Source organism: Schistocerca americana, chromosome 1 (genome assembly GCF_021461395.2).
Source record: "Schistocerca americana isolate TAMUIC-IGC-003095 chromosome 1, iqSchAmer2.1, whole genome shotgun sequence".
NCBI lineage: Eukaryota > Metazoa > Arthropoda > Insecta > Orthoptera > Acrididae > Schistocerca > Schistocerca americana.
In genome coordinates this window covers 934,452,909-934,479,751 of record NC_060119.1, presented here as the reverse complement: position 1 = coordinate 934,479,751, position 26,843 = coordinate 934,452,909, and the positions used below count along the sequence as shown (strand labels likewise).

The following is a 26,843-nucleotide window of genomic DNA, read 5'->3' as shown; positions in this document are numbered from 1 at the left end:
GGTGACCGTAGAGAATTTTCGGGCCTCGGCAACGGAGTCCGTAACGATGTTATTCAGCAATGCTGGTAGTTAGACAACACGTAGTTTCTTGAAATCGTACACTGACTTCGTCACAATAGCAGACACACAAGGAGTGCATGTTTCAGCAGCTCCAGTGTAGTGGTAGCGTCGTGCCGCCTCAGAAGTGTCCCAGTGTGCCAGGGATAGCCGCAGGGCTGGCGGCCGCTGGCGCCCAGAGAAACCCGGACCTGTCCCACGCCGCAGTTGCAGCACGGCACTCCAATGCGGTGCAGACTGTTTGCTGTCAAGCAGTTTATCACTGTCTCTGTGGCCGTGCATTTCTGTTTGATTCGTTAGGACATGAAGCCTCCAACCATAATGTGTGAACGATTATCGACATAGATGCTCGTGTATGCAGGGTTGTCATAAACAGTCTGAAAAGCCTGTGAGGATATTTCAGGACTGGTCATGCTAAGAAATAATTGTTACAAAGAATTCGATACGTTGCGCCGTTTCCGACTATTACCACTGAAGTTAACCAATCAGGCCGATGCGCGCGCAAATTCAAGCGGTCTGCCGGAGATGGTGTCGCCAAACATGTTCTTCGTTTGGTTCCTAAAGCCCGAACAAGAAAGCGATACAAAAGCTGTGCATGGGACGGTAGTAAAGTTCTAACCCGAAGAAAAGCCTGGGAAGCCCCGTGAGCTATCGTCTACGTTATGAGAACAACTGACACTATTGTGTCTGGGGGGGGGGGGGGGGCACTTCCATTTGCGGGCGCCACGGCCTGATTGGTTAACTTCAATGCTAATTAACTCGAATTTTTTTCTTAACAATTATTTCTCAGCACAACCTACGCTAAAACACGCTTACAATCTTTTCAGACTGTTTCTGACCACCCTGTATTTAACGTCCACCATGCATTCAGACGAGTTCTGTTGTATCACAAGTTGGCTGAATGGTGATTAACGATACGTTGTCAAATTGCTTCAATATCGAATGGGAATACGGTTATAATGCAGTCAGGAACCCATTAATCGCCTGCTGTAATATAGACGACATATACGAAGTCCAGATATGAATTAACACTGTACTTATGATAACTTCAGCCCTCTATATACACAACGCAACATAAATTGCATTCTGCGAAGGACATATGCCGATTTCTTGCCTCGGTCAGGATGAAGCACAGAAATTTGCGTCGAGGAAGTTAAAAGCATTGATTCCACACTCTTATCATGTGAGTAGATAACTTTGCAAATTCTTTCCAACACTCGTATGATAAGAACATTAAATCATAAGGTTTCATTAACACAATTTTCATTAACACAAACACACACTGTATTTTAGACAATTGATTCACATAATTTACAGAAGAAACGTCTTTGTAATCAGAACTATCCAGTTAAAATTAATCTCTTGTTTGCCTACGTTACGAAATTTCCACTTAACACTACCTCAGAAAACAGGACAAGCTGCTCTAGAAGAATATAATTCTGATTTCTAGCACAATTTTTTTATGTTTTCATTACGCTCATTATACTAGTGAAAACTAGTATTTCTATCTCTTGCGGTTAAAAATCGTGATCGACATTCAGAGAAACATTCATAATCTATGTATAAAGTTAAATTTCAGTTCGCTGTAATGTCTGTTCAGTTGTAGTCTTCTTTGGTTTTTAATAAAGAAGATAGGGCAATATGGACGTCAACTGCACTTCGTTACACCGATCACGTAAATGCTATGCTGCTTGTAATCTGTCCCTTCAATGTTGCAATAGTCAATGACTTGCCTTGAAGTGCGGTACATCGTAGGGCATATCCACATACTGAAATATAAAGTCTTACTTAGCTGATTGTCTTGGGTTCTTAGTTTTCTTTGGAGACACGATAATGTCCACAGGCTTTCTTTTAGCACGGAAAATAATTAACCTATGGAAGGATTGTGAAAATCGGGTAATTCTCGAAAACCTAAATGAAGTAAAAGAACTGAACTTTTAAATGTCGGTGTTCTGCAATATTTCACGTGTTATGACGGCATAATTTGAACAAGCAAAACTAAAAATACATCTTCTTTCTATAACCTCACAAAACGATATGACTTCCATTTATCACGATTTCCCAGTAAGTCTCCACGCAAAGAAGAGGAGCAGAGATACTAAGCCAAGCAAAGAGTTTATATCTTCGTCAGAAATATCTCTGGTACATATTTAGCACAATTAATGGAACTGATTTAACAAAATTAATCCCCTGCTTTAAGATAGGTGACATATATGAAGTCCAGTTATGAATGAACACTGCACTTACGAATTTATGATAACATCAGCCCTCTATATACACAACGCAAAGTTGTTTTAAGTACATGGGATGTAATTCCTTAGACTTGAAATAATTGTTTTTATGGACACGGTTTTTATAAGGATTTTTCTTTACATAAACGAAGATATCGAATATCAATACCCGCTGGTATCGTAGGAATCCTAATGTATTACCGGCTTGATTACATTACATGCTTCAGTTAAAGAGTAAAGAAGAGAAACTGACTCGCCTTTTTAAAGGAATGATTCTTAATTTCGCTTCACATGGATTGGAGATGCTTTGGAAATAGTAATACAGATCCAGTACATTGATGTAATTCTGCTTCTGTCGAGCTTGTTTGTACTGGCGTAACTATCTGGTAGAGAATCAGTTAACTCGGTGAGAGAATAAGGCAGGAACTTCACTAGTAAATGTACCTGTCCGAAAGTTCAAATTCAGAGCCTGTCAGATTTAAGATAGATTTTTGGTACAACCACGGCCTCCGTGAAAAATAATTGCTTCTGACTTTCATTTTAAATATAAGCTCGTATTGCTGTCCGTATCTCTTGTCGCGTACACGCAAGCTACAGGGACGTCGTAAGAATGAGGAGGCGGGGCACCGCACCGTCGTGCTGCCAAAAACAGAGCTTCAGGTCAGGTTGAGAAACAGGCAGCTGCACGGCATACCTCGGAGAGGCCGCTCTGTAGTCTCTTCGGCAGTATCTACATCAGCAAGTCACGAGCTTCGCTGTCTGATCTGCGATTCTAACGAAACAGAGAGAGGCGTTTTTCTCGGTCCGCGGGAGCGAAAGCCAACGAATGCGGCCGACAGCTGAGGTAAAAGACAGCCACGGCCTTGAAGCGGGCACCCCTGGCTGCGTCGTCGCCGCCGCAACCGCCGCCGCCGCCGCCGCTGCCGCTGCCTGTTCGGCCCATAGCGAATGCAGCTGCTCATTGGGAAAATCAGTTGGAATTTTCTGTAATGGAAGACATTTTTAATATGCCGGGAAGTTTCGAAATAGCGTACACACCGCTACAGTGTGAAAGATTCATTCTGGAAACAATCCTCAGGGCTCTGGACGTATTTCTTAGCCCAGCAAGGTTTGCAAGGAAGACTCTGTCAGATTCGTAAGGTAGGTGAGAGATAGTGGGCAGGCATTAAGCTGAAAGATGAGGGAGGGTGGTGCGTCGTGCCTGGAAACTTAAGTCAATAAGAACAATTATCATGAAAGACAAGATTCCGTGTTCGAGTTCTGGTACGGCACACAGTTTTAATCCATCAGGTTTAAATTAGATTAAACTAGATCTATTTTTTGTTCCTATAAACCCACTGTGAAGAGGGCTTCCTGTACGTAGAAGAAAAAAAAAACAAGAATATACCATAAATATTAAAAAAGAAAAACAAATATGCTAATGTAGCTTCCATGAATCACAAGTTAAATGGTCCTCAGTAACTTTCGAAACTGCGTGTACCCTGCTACGGAGTGAAAGATTCATTGCGTAGAGCACGATTAGCAAACAAAATGGTTCAAATGGCTCGGAGCACTATGGGACTTAACATCTATGGTCATCAGTCCCCTAGAACTTAGAACTACTTAAACCTAACTAACCTAAGGACATCACACAACACCCAGTCATCACGAGGCAGAGAAAATCCCTAACCCCGCCGGGAATCGAACCCGGGAAAGTAGCAAACAAGACCAGTTACTGCGTACCCCCATTTGATTCAACCACAATCATGTCTAGGAATAGTCACACTTAGTACCTGCTTAACGACGAGTAATTTAGAAGAGGGAGCACGAACTGTGAACACCATCCCACTCTCAAGAACAGCAGCCGCCGAACCACTTAGCTACTCCGCTAAGACGACGTTACGAAATTGTTACTCCTCACATTTACGTGTTATCCATGTTCATCGACAAAGATAGCTCAGAGAAACATAGTGAGGCAGTCTGTTCGTCATCTACACCTAGTTTGTTGCCTATAAGTGATCTAAATATCATCACTTCGATGTTGGTAAACTGAGCTCTGCCTTCGAGAGAAAGATCAGTAGGAAACTATTTTACTGTGAATGTGACTTTTTTTAACAGTTCTTCGTTCTCCCACGTTCATATTAGGTGTTTACTTTTCTTTCAGCACAAAAGGTACAAATACTCAAGAACTGTTTTATTTTATATTAACCAGTATAACTGAAGACATACCAATCAGAAAAATTTTCCTTATCAAGTATTGGCTATACTTAGTGTAATATAAAGTCCTTTTTATCTTCATGTTACCTCACTGTATTTGCTTTGAGCTTCCGTATGTAAAAATGTAATTTTCCCAAGCGGCACATTGAAGAAAGTTTACCATCCTGGAAACTAGTAGTCAAATGTATGCCCGAAGGGACTTTCATGTATTTTTGCCACCTTCGAAAAGAAAGAAACATTCGATCAAAGACTCAAAAAAGAAAAGAACGTCTTCTAACACATTGTGGCCTAAGAAAGTGAATTCGTGATATCCCCTCCGCGCTCTACTACCCAGGTCGGTCAGATCTCAGCGATCTTTCCGCTTTCCTTTCGCGAATCTGCGGGCGGTATCTAGAACGATCGGAGATTACGTGCTATACCACTTATTGTGATCTTCCGCTGACAACAACGATTTAACTCAGTCGACAGAAACTATTTGAGAGGCAGCCACGTTCTGTTTCCTAGAGAATGAAAATTTTCATGCTGCTTAGCATACAGACAGTACCCTCATAATCAGGTTGCGCCAATCATTCCTTCACAAAACGAAGGAAGAAGTACTTCGTATTGCAGCACACGCTGTAATTCTGTGACCGATAGTCCAACCACAGTGCTACGAAAATGATTCTACTGTATTCACTTTACATCTACAGTAGCGAGCATCTGAACACCTGTGGCTTAAGTAATGTTATCCTATTCCTAATATACATGTCATTCTCGACTTCTTTTTCCATCTATTTTTCTGTACTGTAAGACTATCAAAATTTTGTGAGCCGTGTCACTTGGCTGCTATTTCTCCAGCGAGAGGTCAGTACAGGGTTAACAGTGGAGCAAGCGAACACTGGAAAAATGATCCCTCTAAACGGCTCCATGGTCTTGTAACGTTTTGTCTCGGAAGAGCGATATCGCTCCACGTAGCGCACTCGCTCGCCGATAGGCCACGCGGCTTTCTCTGTTGACACAGGCGCGGCCACTTTCCGGCACGTCCTTGCCTGCTGCGGATACGCTCGTGCGTGGGCCGTTGCGACGTGCGTGAGGCGCCTCGCAATGCCGTCGCGAATGCCAAGGACGCGCGCCGGCTGCGGTGGCGAGCGCCTCCCTAGCCTCGGCTACACTCCCGTTTGTTTATCCAGCTTGTTTTGCTCCGAGGGAACCTTCCAATAATTGTAAGAACAAGAACGATACGTTGGAAGCCACCAGACATCGGGAAAAAATATCAGTGGCGTGAAAACACTGATAAGCTGCTGTTTATTAATCTTCCGAAACGGATATATTTCGAAACCGTTATTAACAGTCTCTCGTCTGTTTCATTAAAACATAATTAAGAGCTAAATTTGTTAGAAAATATATCCACATCCAGTTTTTCGATCACTCTTATTTTTATCTCAGGATTACCGATTTCAGGCACTGAAAATTAGTGTAATTTCTAGAAATTAGGACCACAGATAACTCCTCGTTGACAAGTATGCCTGGTTTTGCTGAAATTTATTATAAATATCCACAGCTGTCTACTGTACAAAATATTTTTTTAATATTTTAGGTCACACATAAGGGTATGTCACGCTTCACAAAAAGTGATTCCATCATAAACCGTAAAACTGGCTCTGTTCCGGTACCGAGCTCACCTTACCGCTTTACTTAAGGCCATTCGCAATGAAGGAGTTGTTAGATGAGTCGTAGCAGCACTAATCTACGTTTGGTTTTTTTTCCTTTTTTAATCACCTTCTGTTTCCTTGGCCATGCGTTAAAACAGAGCGTACATGGTTGCACGAATTTGTATCTGATGGTATGAACGTGCAACATAACTTGTGTCTCAAAGAACTGGTGTGATAGGTACCGTTCGAGGAACGAAGCACCAGTTAATGGAAACATATCACTAAATATTGAGAAAATCATGATAATTAATTCTGTGTAACATGAATATGAGGAACACAATAACTCTGGAAATCAAACATAAAATTTTCTTGAAAGACGAGTCCTAATCTTTTTAAACTTATTTTGTTTCATTACATCCACAGTGAGCTTATTCATGTGTATATCACGCAAGTTACACATGTTTTCCGTTCAAGTGTAACAGTCCATTGAGTAATCTACTGTCGTAAATGCTCGATCCACAGTATTCATATGAGCTAATATGATAGTGTAATGACTGACACTGCCCAGCAAATATACTGATCACTGATACGCACGCGAATGCACAATCCTGTATTATTTATTCACTAACAGTGGTTGAAGGAATTTTTGAGATCACTGTATTTACGGAAAAGAGATGTGCCGTTTCTCCATAGAAACTTCGCTGACATCTTGCTTACAAATTACGTATGTAACAGGGCTGTTAAATTTTGTTATCTTCTAGTCTACTGCAGCTAATTTGTCATTCAATAATGATGGAAGTCTGAATAATGGTAATTACAAAAAACAACAAAAAATGAAGGTACAGTTAAAAATCGATTAAAAGATTGTAGTCCAAAGATCAGTGCTATCCAACATTTCAAATATCTTCTTAGTAAACTAAGGAATTCAATCTCGAAGTAAAAATAACAGATGTCATCCGAAGGGAGAAAACTTGTGAAAGTTGACGTTGCCAATTTTAATGAATTTAAAACAGGAAAGCAGTCAATCTTGGTGAGCCTCGATGTTCCAGAACATGTTCTCAGCCGTCACTATATAGTTTGAACGAACCCAGATAATTGTGAATGATCTTGAATGGAAGATAGAGAATAGAGGGCGTGTTTATGACCTAAAATACTCTTTTTGCCCTACTGAGTTAAAATTGAAAGCATTGTAATCTATACATACAATCAGAAAATTCTTGTGACGTTGTATACCATGCACTACCCGTGCATCTGATCTAGGACCAAAAGACACTTTGCTTTTAACTTAAGATAATGGCTAATTTTGTTACCTAATAAAATGGAATATTTGTCTTACAGCTGAGAAACCAAGCGTCATGGAATGACATGGGACTAATACTGTAGTGAGACAGGAATTATTGACTGTATTCAATGAAGGATCAATTAAAAAAGGAAAAAAATATCACGGCGTTTGGAAATTTAGCCATACAGACGTTCCGTTAGTGTTTGAAAATCTCAAGTACCATGCTTTCCTTTGTCGGTGCAACAATGACAGTAACCGTCCGAACTACGTACATGCGTGTGTTCAGGTAAATCGGCCGCTATAGCACGCGAACTTATTAGCACTCGTAGAACTCTGAATAACACAACATTTATTTACAAAATACACTTTGATGGAAAGCAAGTCACTGAGTCTTGTAAATTGCAGTGGTAGTCAGCTTTCATCGGAATAGACCAAATGAAGAGCGCGTAAGCAGTTCTTTGCTCACCACAAAAGATATCTGGACGCGGCGAAGAAGAAAGTTGTCTTCAGAATTTATGTCTTCAAAATTAACTAACGCAAGGCGACATATGTCTTCATTAAGGCAAAGAAGTTCTCACTGTTAAGTTCCATATAGCGTCAGCCGCCAGTACCGAATATAGAGCGCCTCTGGTGGCAGGCCCGCGAACTAATTGACAGCTACGATATATATAGTAGCTCCGTCCGAACAGGTCTTGGAAGGCCCAACGGTACCGACCGGCCGCCATGTCATCCTCACCCCACAGGCGTTACTGGATGGCGGATATGAAGGTGAATGTGGTCAGCACACCGCTCTCCCGAGCGAGACCGGAGCCGCTACTGCTCAACCAAGTAGCTCCTCAGTTTGCCTCACAAGGGCTGAGTACACCGCGCTTGCCAACAGCGCTCGGCAGACCGGATGGTCACCCATCCAAGTGCTAGCCCAGCGTGACAGCGCTGAACTTCAGTGATCTGACGGGAACCTGTATTACCACTGCAGCAAGGCCGTTGGCACGATATACAGTAGTCGAATGTCTTGTACGCTACAGTTTTCATTTCATAATCCACACGTAGATGTAACCCTCTCTTCCAGTCACTCTTAAACAAAGTAATGTTAACGATAAGAAAAGAAACCGTGCACTGTTCCTGCAGCTGAAATACCATTACCTCATTTCTTCACACCGCTTGCCATTAAGACCGTGACACCATGACGTTAACTTTAATTGCGAGCGTTCTTTGGTGGAGGTTGAGCGTACAAAAGCATCAAGTGATGTAAAGTAATGCTACCGGCGTGACCTAGTGGGGAAAGTAAACCGCAACAGCGAACGACGAACATAACATGACACAATCGTGACTTCTCGCGACGCGAAAGCCGCTGCTAGAGTATCTCTGCAGAACCGTTGCGGTAATCCTTACTCGGGCTCCAGAAACTTGAATTACATAAATTGCTTAAGATCTTTTGCTTTTAAAATTATTTTTTTCCAAAATGAAGAAATTCTTCCAGAAAAAGTTTTAAAAGATTTTACATGAAATTCATGAGTCCTTACACTATTTTTTTAGCGAAAGGAAAACAAATTCCTTAGAAACATCAAAGATATAACTATAGTTTTAGATGTAACTTCTGGCATGGATTTACGTGAGAGCCGCATCACTGCGACAGTGATCGAATCCATAGCCGCGCGCGTTAGCTTGCCGTTTCCGGGATTCAGGTGCGTGCCGGCCCCATATTGAATTCGCCCGGCAGATTAACGATGAGGGCTGGCATCCCGGTCAGCCTGGATGTGGTTTGCAGGTGCAGAACGGGCTGATACCCACCCCCGGCCTAAGTTACAGATGGGGTACACAAACTGCTTATCCCGAGGGAGTACCGGGGGGTGGGGGGTGGGGAGAGGAGATTGTTGGCGACAGGAAGGGCATCCAGCCACCTTCTACCACTAAAATTGTCACATACAGAGTAACATGCCGCCGACTCCGAGAGATGTGGATAAGGCCAGGAAAAAGAAGAAGTGAAAGAGATCGAATACTTCCTTCTCCCCACTAATTGTCTTTTCCGCCACTCTCAGTCCCTATAAGAAGCTAATGAAATGGAGCAAACAGCATGACATGAAGCAAGATGATCATGATATGGCGCTTAATGCGATTTGCCACCTCGTGATCAAAAACCACTCATGCTGCGCACACACGCGCGCGTATTTGCTAACTGTCCAAGAAGGCGTTCAGCTTTGTCCCTAAGGAGACCTTATCATTCCTACAATTCAGTAAATTCAATTGATCTTCGAGTAACGCAGAGGAAGTAGCCATAGAAGAACAGATAAATGTGTATAAGTTTTCCACAAACCTTACGTAATCACAGTCACAGTCATCCATTTGGTATTTAAAAACTATTCACAAAAGTGTAATGGATAAGACCTAGCAGCAACATAGCTGTCCCACTTGTCGTACAGGTACACTTTGTTATTGCAATCTAAAGCACATAGTCAGTTCTTCTGTAAGAAGTAGCAAACCAACGCCAGAATTTGACTCAGCAGATAAAGCGTGCGACAGCAATCTATGAACGCGCAGGTGGTTTTTTGTCTAAATCCGTTTAAGTCCACTTATCGCTTGATGCCGTACAGCGGTATGCAGAAAATAATTTTTACAATGTTACTAAACATGATTCTATTGTCATCGCAACTGCAACGTGAGAGGGAAGGCGTATTAAGTAGAATTAATTGACGCAGCTGAAACCTGGACTGAGCAGAGGACGAGATGATGTGCCGAGGGTGAGTCAGAAAGCAGGCCAGCAATCCACGGGAGGCAAGCAACAGGGTTATGAGTGTCCGAATAATTTATTAACTGCATTGCAAGAGTAAGACTCTGCACAGTGGTAGGGAAACGCCACAGTTTTCAAACGCCACAGGCTAGCCGGAAAAGGTCATGCCGCTTTTGGCACCAAAGCTATCCCTCTCACACACCGCCGAGGCAAAGAACTTCGAGGCGTAAAGGGGCCCCAGTCCTCCTCTGGGCTCGAACGATCCAAGCGCGCGATTTCCGTGCAAATCAGCGTCCACTGTTATCGAATTCTGAACGAACGCCACATAACTAGGCTGAATGTTGGTCTTGTACGTAGCGTCCGAAGCTCGCTCACTTCGTGAAGAACCGCTCAAGGAGGCAAACGGTTGCTTTTATCTGGCTATGGTACAGTACGAGGTTGGTACGATGTGGGTCAGGGTCATTTCACAATGTGATTGATTGCTAGCTTACTTCCTGCAGTGAGAGCAGCAATTACGGATTCTTTAGTTCAGGGCAGATTTAGGCTAAATTGGCTCTAAGCACTATGGGACTTAACATATGTGGTCATCAGTCACCTAGAACTTACAACTACTTAAACCTAACGAACCTAAGGGCATCACACACATCAATGCCCGAGGCAGGATTCGAGCCTGCGACCGTAGTGGTCACGCGGTTCCAGACTGTAGCGGCTGGAACCGCTCGGCCACATCAGCAGGCAGATTTAGGCTAACTGATGTAGTGTAATAAATATGTAATGTACTGAATCGACTGTGAGAAAGCTAACTGGCAAAGACGTTATCTGAGAGACTCTATGATAATTATATCGTTGACTCGGAATATTACTCTCTCTGTGGTTTACTTGTAACTAAGGGTAACTAGAGTTTTCTGTTCGCTTCTTTTGATGTTATGTCGAGAATTGTACAAGAGACACAATAAACCGTTATTATTTCATGAGAACAAAGGTGAGCGTCACGACCTTTATTAGAATTTTTGGAAGTATTGAAATAGCAGAATTGATTCAGATTGAATACGACGTGTACGGGAAGAGACGTGGACAACAGCACTCGAACCTGCAATCTCATGTGTGAATAGTTGCTAAAAATATGCAGCCGTCTCTCCCATGACTCTTCATACGCGCAACAAACAGTAATTCTTTTAACAGCACTATCAGAGACAATTTATCACGTTGTTCCGACCTTTTACTGCGAGCATAATACATCGACAACAGACAAACAAAAAATAAACAAACACATAAAAGAATCTACCGCACAGCTTGGTTTAAAGTCGGTGTGTTGCATGTGTAATCTCACAAACGAAACTTGCTTTCGAGGACCATCGGAAATGGATTTCTAGTACGGGCACACGTGGGCACGTTACGACACGTGCGTCGAGTGCTTCTCACAGAGTTTCACAATAGGTGCGGTTGGAGGAGCAGCGGCACCAGCAGCCTGAGCAGGCAGCTGCAGAGTTTCGCAACGGAGGCTCTTGCCGTGGCTACACTAGCTTCGGCGCAATCTGCCAGGGAAGAGATCGTCACCGGGGAAGATCGTCTGTGAAAATGCGAGCCGCTGCGCAATGGCGGACACAGAGACGCGGAAGCCGCTGATGAGGAGTCGGCGTGAGACGCCGCAACATTCACGCTTCCCGCCAACCGTGGCACAAGATTCCCGGAAGATCCGGGCTCTAGCGGGGAAATCATTGTTGTATAGCCCCCTCGTGGTTGAACGCAACCGTGAAGGGCAGCCCTGTTATGTGATCGTAGATTCGTAACATTTAACCACTGAGATGACTAAAGTCACGTGATACCTCCCAATATCGCGTCGGACCGCATTTTTCCCGGCGTAGTGCAGCAACTCAACATGGCATGGACTCAACAAGTCGTTGGAAGTCCCCTGCTGAAATACTGAGCCATATTGCTTCTATAGGCGTCCACAATTGCGAAAGTGTTGCCAGTGCAGGATTTTGTGCGCAACCTGAACTCTCGATTAGATGCGATGAATGTTCGATGGGATTCATGTCGGCGATCTGGATCGCCAAATCATTCGCTCCAATTCTTCATAATGTTCCTCAAACCAATCGCGAACATTTGTGGCCCAGTGACAGGGCACCGAACATAAACATTTCCAGTCAATGATTGGTTCAGATGGACCAGAGGACCCAGTCCATTTCAAGTGAACACAGTCCACAATATTAGTTAGCCACCACTAGCTTGCACAGTATCTTGTTGACACCTGGGCCCATGGGTTCGTGGGGTCCGCGCCACACTCGAGCCCTATCATCAGCTCTCATCAGCTAAAATCATCCGGGCACATCTGGCCAGGCCACGGTTTCCCCGTAGTCTAGTGTCCAACCGAGCTGGTCACAAGTCCAGGAGAGACGCTGCAGGCGATGTCGTGCTGTTAGCAAAGGCGCTTGAGTCAGTTGTCTGCTACTATAGCCAATTACGACAAATTTCGCTGCATTGTCCTAACGGGTACTTTCGTCAAACATCTCACATTGATTTCTGCTCTTATTGCACGCAGTGTTTCTTGTCTGTTAGCACTGACTTCACAAACGCCGTCAAGGCCGTCGGCCACTGTGTTGTCCGCAGTGAGAGGCAATGCCTGAAATCTTCAGCACACTCTTACCACTGTGGACCTCGGAATAGTGAATTCCCTAACGATTTCCGAAATGGAATGTACCATGAGTCCAGCTCCAACTAACATTCCGCGATCAAAATCTGTTAATTCCTGTCGACCCGCCACAATCACGTGGTAAACATTTTCATAAGAATCACCTGAGTACAAATGAAAACTCCGCAAATGCGTTGCCGTTTGATACCTTGTGTAAGCGATATTACCGACACCTGAATATGTGTATATCGCTATCCCATTACTTTTGTCATCTCACTGTACATCCTGCTACGGTTGTGGAGTGTACAATCAGCGTATTCATGCAGTGTTGGGCGGCAGGAAATAACCTGAAAACCCCACAAGATCAACGGCTTCGGTCTGATTAGCCTTTAGGGACGAATATGGTCCCCAGTGGACGAAATGACACTAGAATCCATAAAGCCGGAGGGCAGCGCTTCGGCGCCAGTCTAGATGTCGACTGATATTGTGGTGTGACACACATTTGGGAGCGAAGCCACAATGTCGATAGAGGTTTCAGAACTGCGCGAGGAAGGCAACGGTAAACCATCTCGTACTTATTCCTTACGAAAATCTTTAGCTTGACTGGAAAACTTAAGCCATGACGCAAGTATTTCGATGCTACATATTCAGTATCATCCACTATGGAGTTGAGTCATGGACAACTACCGCAATATTACGTAAGAAATTGAAATGTGAGCGTATCGAAGGATATTAGCCCTAGATTACTAAACCCTCGTAAAATTTATTATTGCAGAAGGATATAAAACAGGATATTTCGTACTTAATTTGGCACGATGGTGTAGTAGCAATGTAAAATTTTCCCCACTTTAGTGTTCTAGGGTTAAGGATACCACGGACAGAAAATGTCACAAATGTCCCAGAACTGAAGAGTATGAACAAAGATTTAGAAATTCTCAGTGCCATGAAGAGAACAAAGCTCGAAACCTTCGGCCATATAATGCGCAGTAATAAGTATAGCCTGTTGCAACTGAAACTTCAAGCAAAGAATGATGGCAGACGTTGTTTAGGACGTAGAAAGTTATCGTGGCTAGAGAACTTAGTGATTTGTACCGAGAACAGAATCGCTTTTCAGAAAGGTCTTGGACCAAACAACAGATGCTACTAATTGCCAATTTTCTTGGAGGAAGAGGCACTTAAAGAAGAAGAAGAAGAAGAAGAAGAAATGGCTGGCTCTGAGCACTATGGGACTTAACATCTGTGGTCATCAGTCCCCTAGAACTCAGAACTACTTAAACCTAACTAACCTAAGGACATCACACACATCCATGCCCGAGGCAGGATTCGAACCTGCGACCGTAGCAGTCCCACGGTTCCGGACTGCGCGCCTAGAACCACTAGACTACCGCGGCCGGCAAGAAGAAGAAGAAGAAGAAAACACAGTAACCACCCATTGTTGAAGTTGTTTTTCACATTTAAGTGGAATATAAAGATCACCTCATTTTTACTTGTCTCTGTCCCATCATTTAGATGTCACTTCCAATTAAATGAATGAATGAATTCGATTTAACCACTGGGTTTGAGCCGGGTGACCGTTCGTCGGTTGCTTGAATAAACAGTCCAAACAGTGTCGGTAGTGAATGTGCCCGCGTTATTTAAACGAAAGGCTGGCATTTCCGTGAACTTGTCAATGCTGCGCCGGCCGCGGTGGCCGTGCGGTTCTAGGCGCTCCAGTCCGGAGCCGCGCTGCTGCTACGGTCGCAGGTTCGAATCCTGCCTCGGGCATGGGTGTGTGTGATGTCCTTAGGTTAGTTAGGTTTAAGTAGTTCTAAGTTCTAGGGGACTGATGACCACAGCAGTTGAGTCCCGTAGTGCTCAGAGCCATTTGAACCATTTGTCAATGCTGCAACGCAACGACCTATCAATAAAGAGAAGTGAAGAATTTCACAACGGTTGCCCCTGGGTCGAGCTTGCTAAAGAAATCTCAAGATCGCTCATGACAGTAGAAACCGGTAATTAACAATATTACATTGCAACTGTTACTAATAAATAAACAGCTACAACTTTTAAACATCTGCTGTATCTCTCTGTAACACGTTATATCTTTGCTTTGAAACTTCCTACTTTCTTTCACGATACTGCGGTTATAAATATCACACTTGAGTAGCCGTACGAGCCAAGAAAAATTACTGTAGCTTTAACTGATGACTAATTTCTTCTAGCAAGTAGTAACCACGTATTTGTAACAACTTTCCGTTTTATTTTAGAAGAATCGTAAGTGTTTTGTTTCAGAGGTGGCTAGCCATTTGCATTGTTTCTAACAACAGCATAAATCCTTTAGTATCTCAATATTTTCTTTCAATTTCCTAATCTGACGAATACCTTTGGACAACCTAATCCAAGGAATGTGCAAAGCATTTTTATTGCAGTAGCCAAACATGCTTTTACTAGATAAAGACACAACAAAATTAATAAAATCCTGTCATTTACCATACATTTCATGCTTGCTGTGTGAATGTTTATTTATCGTAACGTAATGAAGAGCTTTTGAATTACAACCATCACACTGAGCCTTGAACAATAAAACGCAAAGCAAAGTAACACCCAACACCAGAGAGTGTCTGACCAGAGGAGTGGATGTGGTGAAGTGAGAGCGAACCGACAGGTCCGGAACAGGTGGCTGGCTCGCCGCTTTGTCCCGCTGACCCACTGCCGACCAACTTGAATACTCTCATGTGCAGCTGCACACGCCGCGTTCAGCTGGTGATCTCAATGCACGGTACCAACACGAACTCTTCCCAGTGAGATCGAGTTCACATTTTTTCCACTCGATGCTGGACATCTAGTGCTGTGAAAACACGAAGTTTCAGATTTTTCGGGTTCCGTACCTCAATCGGTAAAATCGGAACACTTATGGGATCACTTTGTTGTCTGTCTGTCTGTTCGCCCGACAGTTAAAAACCCATTTTATCAGGAACGAGTAGACCGGTGTAAAAAATTGAAGCTTCTAAGTCAATGCAGTCAAAAGATACGGCCATTTATGCCATATTTTGATACTCGTGAACTCCCTCGTCAAAACCTATAGGGTACTTCTGGCTGGCCAAGAACATCGAAATTTCGCAAGAAGCAAGGTTTCACAGCAAAAGTAATGGACAAAATTCGAAACTTGGTAATTAGATCCCATGGAAAAAACTTTTTAGTCATTTGTTATGCGACTGTCTGCTTGTCCGTCCGTCTTTTAAGGAACGGGAGGACGTATGAAGTTGACACTTGTGTCACATACTGAGGTCTATAGCTCCTTGGTCGTGTAAAAAACGTTACGCTTCTAAGTCAAAGCAGTCGGGTGATACAGCCATTTTTGTCTCGTAATTTGATACATGCAAGTTTACTCATTAAAACTTATACTGTACTTCCCGTTGACCTAGAATAATGAAATCTGGCAAGATGCGAAGTTTCACAGTACAAGTAAAGGAAAAATGAGAAACTTGTTAATCAGTAAACGCATCACATGCAGAAATATTTGTTTTGTCGTTAGTTATCCGACTTCAAAATTAAAGCTAAAACATTCTCGTAAGTCATGAAATTCACGGGACCGACGTCTTACCAATATCAATGTCGATAATAGACAAAAATCGTCAACGGTCTAAAGTTTGTACCGAACCATCAGTGCGCGGGTCATACTCGCACCTGACCATTTTTTTAAAATATAACTACATTTTGTTGCATCCCGAGTTAAATGCAAATTGTAGTAGAGCTATCTTTAGATGGGTGGGCGCTTCGATGAATTTCGCATACTGTAGTTTATCAAGAGTTTCACAACGAGTCTGCCCTGTGACAACACTGAAGACCGTCACCAACAACAAACTGTTTTGTGTTTCTAAAACAAGAGTGTCATGCACTTGTATTACACTTGAAAAGAAAAGTTTAAACATTGAAATTAATCTTAAGCTAATATCTCCGCTTAAATCATTCTATCAGTGATTAACAAAAACTTTCAAACAAAAAGTGGCGTGTCCGGTAGATTCAGTAAACAAAATAGAAAAGTAATTTTGCATGACATAGTTCTGTAGTCCATCTCATCGACAGACTATCGTAATTGAGAAAAGATGCGTCAAAGTGCAGCCCTTAACACATTTTTAGGAAGAGATCTTTTGCGGAAAAAGTTGATCAGGGTTCTCCCCGAACGACCGGTTTACGTTCTATCTTCCTGCTTGTTAAATTTCACCTTCTATGCTCAAATCTGCTGTTCCAAGTGCCATTTAATGTTAAATTCTATTAATGTCACTATCCGTGCTCCACCAAAATGAAATACGTGGCAGGATCATTCTAGAAGTACGTGTCATTTATACAGTTGGTTTTTAACAGCAGATTGAGTCTGTAGTAAATGATGAATTCCCTTCCCTCAAGAAGGTCGTTTCGAGAGATGACTGGATATAAGTAGAACGAAAGAACGTAATGAGCATCTGATGATGGGCTTTGCGCGAACCTTGACCGCTGCCAGCGGGAAGAGAGAGGCTGACATTGAACCACAAAGAGGACGCGTTTTCTCGTAAATTGAGCCGGCGAGGATTACGGACGTCTAATGTATCCTTTCCAACAGGTCGACAAAGAGTTCAACGGGACAGCTAGTTTTTCCGAGCACTTCAGCATCGAGGTCATTAAGGAAGGTCTGCGGTGCCTTATGTCTAATTTACGCAACGAGATACTCATTAGTTCGATGAATAATTCTTATTCGAAATGCCACAACTTTCTCACAGTTATTTTGTCTGCAAAAGATACGTGCTTCTGAGCACTAGGTAGTAACGTTTTCAATTACGTTACCAGTAAATTGAATGTTTACTCTTTAATCTCCCATTTTTTCTTTAGTTTTCTCCCGCAAAAAATTCTCAGCTCATGCGTACAGTTGCTGCAGAACTGCTGTGTCAGACAGTAACGCAACAACGTATTGTACGGTTGTAATGAAATTCGATAGGATAAAGAGAACAATACATGTTAGTTGGACAAAGGGCTCCTGGAATGAAACACCGTGAAAATTACATTGCGTACTTCTGTATCGCCTGGAAGGCCGCGTTACTAATCTCGCCGTGTGCAGGTAAGATAATCAAGAATTCCGTGCGTGACTTACATCCACCAATAGATTTGCAGCCAAAGCACCCAGTGGAAACGACAAAAAATTACAAATCTTTCTTCAGATTCCCCATTTGCAGCACATCCGTTCTACTGAAGTATGCTCATTTTGTCTCATTATTTTGGGATAAGAACGATAGTACAAATCTGATGATCTAACAACACAGACGAAAAACTATTACTGAAACCAACTAATAAAATTCATATATTACTAACATGGACTATGTAAAATGTGGAATATTTTGCCGTACATGAGCGTGTTTTGCTTAGCTCTCATTTAGAATAAATTTACGGAAATCTGGCTGAACTTATTGAACGTGCAGATTTCTTGATGGACACATTAGTGCCAAGAAAAACGATGTATATACTTTCTTAATGGTGCTGCGCTGCATAGACCTTATTAAGTGAACTGAAGAATATAAAACTCTGAAGTATTTAGGAAACCTCCGACAAAACGAAAAGAATTTAAATCAAGTGAATAGCGGTAGTGACCATTTTTGTTATGTACTTATGCTTATTATTGTCCATCGAGATATTACTGTGCAGAAAATTGCAGAAAAAAACATGCTTAGCATATGTAACCTCTTTCTCATTCCCTGTAATAATAGTACCGAATAACGAAACTTTTATTTGTTTCTTGTGGAAGACATTTCTTCCTTATGGAAGACATTTGTTTCTTATTCCTTAAATTTCGTATTACTTAAATTTAGGGGCTTCATTTAGAATTACCTTCTTCAAGTGCGTGTGAAAGGTTGGAGGAACTGCAACAATCTTTATTTTCAAATAGCTATGAGCACTATGGGACCTAACTTCTGAGGTCATCAGTCCCCTAGAACTTAGAACTACTTAAACCTAACTAACCTAAGGACATCACACACATCCATGCCCGAGGCAGGATTCGAACCTGCGACCGTAGCGGTAGCGCGGTGCCAGACTGTAGCGCCTAGAACCGCTCGACCACTCTGGCCGGCTCTTTATTTTCACGTAGTAATTATTTGTTAATTACTGCCTGAGTATTACATAAGCAATATACACGACAGCATTTTAACTTTGTCTCCATGGAATCTATGTTACAGCTATTTGTACAGTTTCTGCAAAGTTTCTTTCATGTTATAAGAAGTACTTAAAAATCACTTAACCACTCGACAAGTGTAGCTTAAGTATGGTATCCACTAACTGGGTAATTAGTTGATAGAAATTAAAAGGAAAAGGCGGTAAGTGTAGCTGCAAATCAAGTTTATAATATGTAAAATAATTTTTCGACAGCGCTCAGAGCAGCAAATTTGCAGAAATGAACCGATGTGCACAAGACTACATGAGGTGGAACTGCACAACAGTGATTTCCGTCCTGGGAGCATTACAGACTTAGAAATATCGTCATTACCATCATATTATAACGGTTAAACTGGGATTTGCACACCTCCCTCCTCTGCCCCGCACCCTCACCCGTTTACTGCATTTTAAGATCGGATGAGGAAATTGTCGTCTTTCAGGGAACCCACTTGTCTCAACCCTTAAAAATGCAAGTAGCGACTCTGGGATGTACCGTCTGCCACGTATTTTATGTGATTTGCACAGTATAGATGTAATTATAGACTTCATACTTTCAGAAGTCTCAGGGGGTAGCTGTAGTGTGCTCTCTCTCTCTCTCTCGCTCTCTCTCTCTCTCTCTCTCTCTCTGTCTGTCTGTCTCTCTATCTCAGTGAAACGGCTGTGTCTGTGGCACGGCGCGACTTGCTTTCTGGTTACGACACCCGCGGGATAAACCGCCGCTGCCGCAGCCGCTGGAAAGTTGTGCCGCGCGCCATCCCGTTAAATGTCACCGCTCTTGCCACGTGAATACAACCACATTTTTGGGCGCCATTTCTCCTGTCATTTTCGAATAGTCACTGGAGAGCTAACAGGTACTCTTGCCAAAAATTATGTGACCTCTAACCTCAATCTTAAGTCACCACGGTCTGAAGGAGTCTTTGTTTCTTTGACATCCGTCAGATTTACGTGCTCCTACTAGCAGCAATAGACCAGTAGTTGCGTAAGACATTATAATGACACTACCAGTGAAAGACTGTAGCAGAGAGTTCCATCACATTATTTTATTTTTTTAAAGTCGTCAGTCTATCGAGTGGTTTGACATAGTCCTCCATCTCCAAACATTATATTCCGGCTGCCTCAGTCAACAGCTTTGTAGAAATATTTTGCATTTTCCGATTTTCCTCTGCTTTGTAGTGTCTACTCTCTTCCTTAGTTTGCCGTAGACTTCTTTATCCACCAGTTCTTTGCAGTATCTTTCCAAGTTACACATCAACTATCCAATAAATAAATACCTTCCGGTTACTTCTTTTGTTTTTCTACTGTGTACGTACCATAGCACTAACAGAATAACATCGAGACATTAGAAATTTTAGTTCTTGCTTCTGAAGGGGCAAAAACAAATCTCCTTCCAGTACGACTGTGGTATGGGGTGGTGAACCATCAAACTTATTATTGGAATGTGAGATTATCGTTTTGTGTGTTGTCTCTTCATTTCGGAAAATTTTGTTAATATTTTTCTATCGGCGTTCTGTTGCTTTTTTCGCTTAACATAGTTGTAAAAACGATGCGATAAACAGCACTGTATTCCAGTTGTCCATCTTAAGGCACGACATCGCCAATTCACTGCTAGTAATTGTTAGTAACTGAGCAGTTTTCTTGATGAGTGCATTCTTCGACAACACCAATTTGCTTCTGAAATCTAATTTTATGTGATAAAATTATACAAGCTTGCTCAATAGAGAAGAATACCATTTGACTTCCGTGTCTTTCTTAAGCACTACGTTTCCAGAATCGCCGATCTCCTTTCAGCTTCCCTTCGTTGATGATGATGATGTTTGGTTTGTGGGGCGCTCAACTGCAGGCTCATCAGCGCCCGTACAAAGTCCCAGTTTTTACACAGTCCAAGTTTTACACAGTCCAATCTAGCCACTGTCACGAATGATGATGATGATGAAATGATGATGACTACACAAACACCCAGTCCCCGGGTAGAGAAAATCCCCAACCCAGCCGGGAATCGAAGCTGGGACCCCGCGATCCAGAGGCATCAAAGCTAGTTCCTTTCATTACTTCCCTTTGAGAATTATTAATCCACTTGCATTTCTGAACAGACTTAACAGTTTATGATTGAACAATAGAACGTCCAGAAGAGCTATATCGGCAGCCAAACTTTCCACTGGTATCAATTCTTCGTGCAGTTTTGTCCCCGTTCTGAAACTTCCACTTCCTTCAGTGCTTCTTGATTTATCACTCAACCAATTGGCAATACTGTGTTACATTTATTTTGGCACGTAATTGGCGTTTATTCCACCTCATTACCAAAAGTCAACAAGTGATACCTTGCAAAAACTACTTGAACGTTTCACACTGTGGGTTCAAATAAATTATTTGAAAATATTTGTAAATTTGTAAGTGCCTTTGAATACAATAAGGGAAGGTCTATACTTCAGTACTGACAGCATTCAGGTTTCTGGCAACAGGTTAAAATCTTGAAGAAAGAGAAAACTTTTTCGGTATTTTAAAGTCTATTCCCAACTAAAGATTGTGAAAAATCACACTTTAAGTTAGTGGTATTCCTCAGTTTCGACAGAATTGCACGATAGAAATGGCACTGAAGAAAAACCTTAAGCATTTTCGTATAATGGTATTAGTTTATTACAAATAGCGCCCAAAACGAAGGCCAAAGCAAACGGTCCCAAACAACGGCCTTCTCGAGTTTGTTGTGCTAAATGGCAAGGAAGTTATCTCCATGGAAACATATAAAAAGCTCATAAATAGAATTTGACTATTGTAACCAGTATCGGTAACTACATGACTCTTGAATTATAGCTCTGATGATTCAGCAAGTATAATGCGTGTGATTGGTTGCTGCCTTGGACACAATGAGAAATGAGCATGAGAATCCTTCCATGCCCTGAAATCGTTTGATAAAGCTTGCTGTACTGCTGGGATCGGTATAGAACAGGATTATTACTACAAGGATTATTAGTATGTACTACATAATTTAAGTTTATCGACCGAGGTGAATTATAAGCATTATAGCGATATAAGCGACGTACTGATATTTGTCAGTGCCAACAAACCTTTGCAACAGGTTTTACCATCGGTCCCATTGTCTCAAAGGCCACACCATTTGTGACAACAAACACTAACCCATTCCGCGTCCAACAGTAAGGAATCGTCAGACATACAAATACACCGCCTGAGGAAAAAAAAGTGAGGCACCTAAAAGACACGGTCGAACGTCAGTGTAACATCGTAAACGTACACATCAGCGGCGAGTGTGTAAATAATTTGAGCTTTAATTCTCTACGGCAAGTAAAACAGACACTGGAGTGTAGTAGTGATGTAAAAGGCGTGGACAGCATCAGATGTTGAGCGGTAACTGTGAAGGTACTCGTGTTGGATAGCGTTATCGGCACCTTAACCCCTTCACATCTGCGCCTGTCACCCGACAATAAATGACATATTTCCTGCAAGATTCTGTATCATCCTGCACTACTGGTAGGAGTCTAAAAGCAGCTGGCCTAGGGAATGACCGTCGCATGCATAGGTTGCCGTTAACAGCACAACACAAACGGCTGCGTTTTGAGTGGTTCCGTCACCGGAAAGCATGAACTGCTGATGAAAAGCGTCGCACTGTATTCAGAAACGAATCGCGGTTGTACACTAACCCATTTGACGCTCGTCGGCGAGTACGGCGGTAACTTGAGGTCTCATTCTTCCAATGTTTTGCAGGCGCACTGCGATGTAACTCGTAGCGTCATGGCGAGGGGAGCCACCGGGTACAACTTCAGGTCAGGCCGATGACGACTGAGTGAACTCTGACGACACAACGGTACGTCAAGGACATTCAGCTTCGTCAAGCTGCGACGGCATCGTGGTGCCATTTTTCAACAAGACAATGCTCGTCCACACATAAAAGATGTCTTTCTGAACTATCTGTATGATGTCGAGTGCCCGAAAGCAGACATGTGGTACCAGCTCCGACGTCAACCGCGTCCCAGCGACAATATCCAGGATATCAAGGACCAGTTACAGAAGTTGTGGGCCAGCTTGCTTCAAGAGAGGATACAACGGCTGTATGACACACTTTCCAACGAAATCAGTGTCGGACAGAGGGAATGCAACGTCATACTGATAAGTGATCTCATACTGCCGAGCTTTTTATGAATTTGATTTGATATTGTAATCATTAAAACAACATCAGACGCCCTATCAACCCGTGAAGTTTCATTTCGTTCCTCCTCTTCTTCTAAGTGCTTCACGATTTCTGTCACGCAGTGTATTTCACATTTCCCAACTCTATAATTAAAGGGCAGACAAGTAACACCAAGCTGCAGTCCGTCTACCTTCGCACGTAACTTCCTCTTCCGCTACCTGGCACTGTTCCAGTGTTATTGTTGCCGTTCTCTTTCGCAAAATCATTTTTTACTAATAGTCCCTGTACTTGATCTATAACTTGGTATCAATACTGAAAATAAACCTTAGCCAGTTCTTGAGCACGCACAAGATTATGTCCTCTCCAGACTCCTCTCGCCTTCCCCCCCCCCCCCCCCCCCCCCCCCTTGTCCGCAGCTCGTGGTCGTGCGGTAGCGTTCTCGCTTCCCACGCCCGGGTTCCCGGGTTCGATTCCCGGCGGGGTCAGGGATTTTCTCTGCCTCGTGATGACTGGGTGTTGTGTGATGTCCTTAGGTTAGTTAGGTTTAAGTAGTTCTAAGTTCTATGGGACTGATGACCATAGATGTTAAGTCCCACAGTGCTCAGAGCCATTTGAACGATTTGAACCATTTGAACCCTCCCCCAAGTTGGTTACACGAGCAACCGAACAGCTGATGCTGGGATGACCTCAGGAGAAAGGCATCTGAGACGACCTTTCGACGTTCCGCTTGCATAACGTCCACTCCTTTGTAATGAACATTCGAGGCACGCCTCCTTCGCATTAGCCGCTGACCTATGGACTAGGCTCGGAAACCGTGATATTTGCGCGCTTTGTTGGTCAGGGGTGAATATGTGGAGAACATCTGTTAAAGTGAACATAGTTGTAAGTTAACAGAGAATTTATAAAATAAATGTCTCTCAGAATTCTCTGGAGAACGAGGAATTCCGATTAGATTCTCAGAGCGCGAGCTGACTTCGTGATCACGTCGCTCCATTCACTGGATAAATGATGAAATGTGGTGCTACATGTCCCCCTCATGTCAGCCGTGGTACTTTCGGGATGACTGCATTAAGAATGGCGTCGAGAAAATAATTAATTTTTTGTTGTTAGTTTCCAAATGTTACATCATTCCAGTGCGGAAATGTGAAATGTATTTTAGTCTGCGATCGGACCAACATAACCATTTTCTCTCTCCTACACCGTTCCAGAAAATTTGTTTTCATCCTGAGGAAAAATTTTTCCTTGATTAAGATAACACATACACAAAGAGTAAGAAAAAGCTATATTGTTTCACAACTGTCTTTTAAATCTCATCCCAATCAAACATGTTCTTTTAACGTGACACTTGAGACAGAAAATGACCAACGTAATCACTTCGATAAACGCGGACATGCACCCACAATTTTGATACACAACATATTGAAAACAAAAATGATCTTTATGGTGTACTCACAATACATGACCTTCAGACAACAATTTTTTATTATACACCCTTCGACAATACAGCCTTTAAATAAAAAGCTTACAACCACATATGAAATGACATACTCCAAATTTCGTAATAACTTTCTTCAAATGTGGTCCAACCACATACAAAACTTCCACTCTTTTTCCATAGCACTTTCGACGAGAATTTTCCACTGTAAAAGTGAAGCTACTTTAATTTTATTAGCCAATTACTTGGTGTAGCATTCTGTATAATTTTTATGCAAGTACAAGTTACGCAGTCTTACAAAGTTTAATTAAACCAATTTTTTATAGTATAGTTAATGTAATTTAATAAATATGTTTCCACTCTTCAGTTCGTTATTACGGTAGCATATGGTTTCTGAATACGAACTCGACAAAGGTGGAACGAATCTTTGATAAAAAATAAAAAAAATCAACATTCGGCTGGTAATAGTCACGATGGGATCCAAACTGGCGCTTTTCGAATACAAAAACAGTACTCTGTATTTCGTATTTGCATAACGCCCGCAGTGACTACCCCGTGCTGGTCGTGCGTGCAAGTAGCATACTAAGGGCCTCATTAAGAGGAGAATATTTATTTCAAGTGTATTTGCCGCAACGTTAACACTGTGCAGCACACAAAAAAGAAACACGTCAAGTAGTGATGCATGGAGCATGTCCACTGTACCCATTCCACGCAGAACATTCCGAGGATGAGCGGGAACCATCCAAGGCTGCAAAAATAGAAGACATGAGAGGCTGATGGTGTCGTTCTGTGAGAGCAGCTATCTTCAGCTGGGGGAATACCTGTGTCCGCTAAGGGCATCCACAGCAGGCGATGACTGTTGGCTGGAGCGCATGAATGCCCCAAATCGTTACTGTACACACAACTGCATCTGCTCGTTACGAGTGGAGAAAACACACATCAATGCTCCTCTCTAACTGTTCTTGATTGCTTGTTTACGCAGCCATAACCATTATCCTAATCGTAGTTACGTAACAAATGTCGAAAGACAGGGTAATCGATTCCTTAACATTTTCTTAACAAGATCATTGGTAACAGAGATGTAAATGTATGTAACAATCTCTTAAATGCAAGAATACAGCACTTGTTGACGCTTTAGTTTCTTTCGTGAAGCTACTTGGGGACTGACAGTTCCTGGCTAGCTGTTATTTAGAGCCAAGAAACGCTGTACGTGACACGAAACCGCTGCCACAGTACGGTGCACCTATTTCCAGATAGAGCAGTATTTTCAGTAATAATACCACAGTATTGCACAAGTTCGACACACAATGCTTATTATTTAATTAGCTAGAATTGCAAATTTAAATAGTCTTTTTATCTTATGAAGACGTGGCGGAAGGAAGTGCTAACCCGCAATTCAGTAAGAATTATTTCGATGACGTCATCTCTTGTCTACGCCAACGTACCACATGCTAGTAACAAGTAATTTGATATGTACCGCTACAAAGCATTGTCTATATAAACTGTTTTGCTTTATTGTATATATGTTAAATTTAACCAACTACACAACATGCAATAACTAAAAATACGCTCCTGTGGGTTAACACTTTCTTCTGCCGACCCCATATTATGTACTATATCAAGTTTTTTGTTTCAATAAATTACATGTGTTTCAACACACACTGCTTCCCACATCTACGTGCATCATCGGTGAAGTGTCGGACAAATTATAATCTTCGTCTAACCCTACAATTTCTCCATTTCGCTGCTCATACCAGTGCCGATATAATTATTCTCGGACTCACAAATGGTATGACACGAACTGTAGGAAGTGGTAAGGCGCCGCGCTAACGTTAATTTAGATATGTTTTTAAAACAAATTTATTAATAAGAAACTCCTACACAACATTTATAAAAATGAGACGTAGCCCAACCCCTGTTTCTTTTTTTTTTTAAAAAAAAAAAAAAAGCTTTACAATACCCTTAATGAATTATTGACCCTGATCCAATATTGATAGCAAATAGCGGTGATACAATGACGTCAAATTTAAGCTGAAGACAATTACAACGACTCCAATAGAATGTTTCGGCTGAAACTGGGGAACTATTTGACATTAAAATTTAAATCTCCAACTTCTATTAAAAATACATATAGTAAACCCTTAAACACAATTTATAATAGTACATTAACATCAAATTTAAAAACAATCATCAGATAAAATCAATTTAGCAACAGAACTTAAAACCCACAATAACAGTTACACGGAGATCCGTACTCACAAGTTTTACTCACATACATTTTACTCGTGCCACAGTCTAATATTTACTCAGGTGCTGTACGGAAGTGGCAAACAATTTCACAAAAAAGCTTA

At 42.1% G+C, this 26,843-nt stretch overlaps 1 protein-coding gene across 11 annotated transcripts in view; it reads left to right on the top strand.

The window, feature by feature from the left end:
- The window catches only part of LOC124615457, a 354,502-nt gene that overhangs the window by 68,173 nt on the left and 259,486 nt on the right, over positions 1-26,843 (top strand). The window lies entirely within an intron of this gene.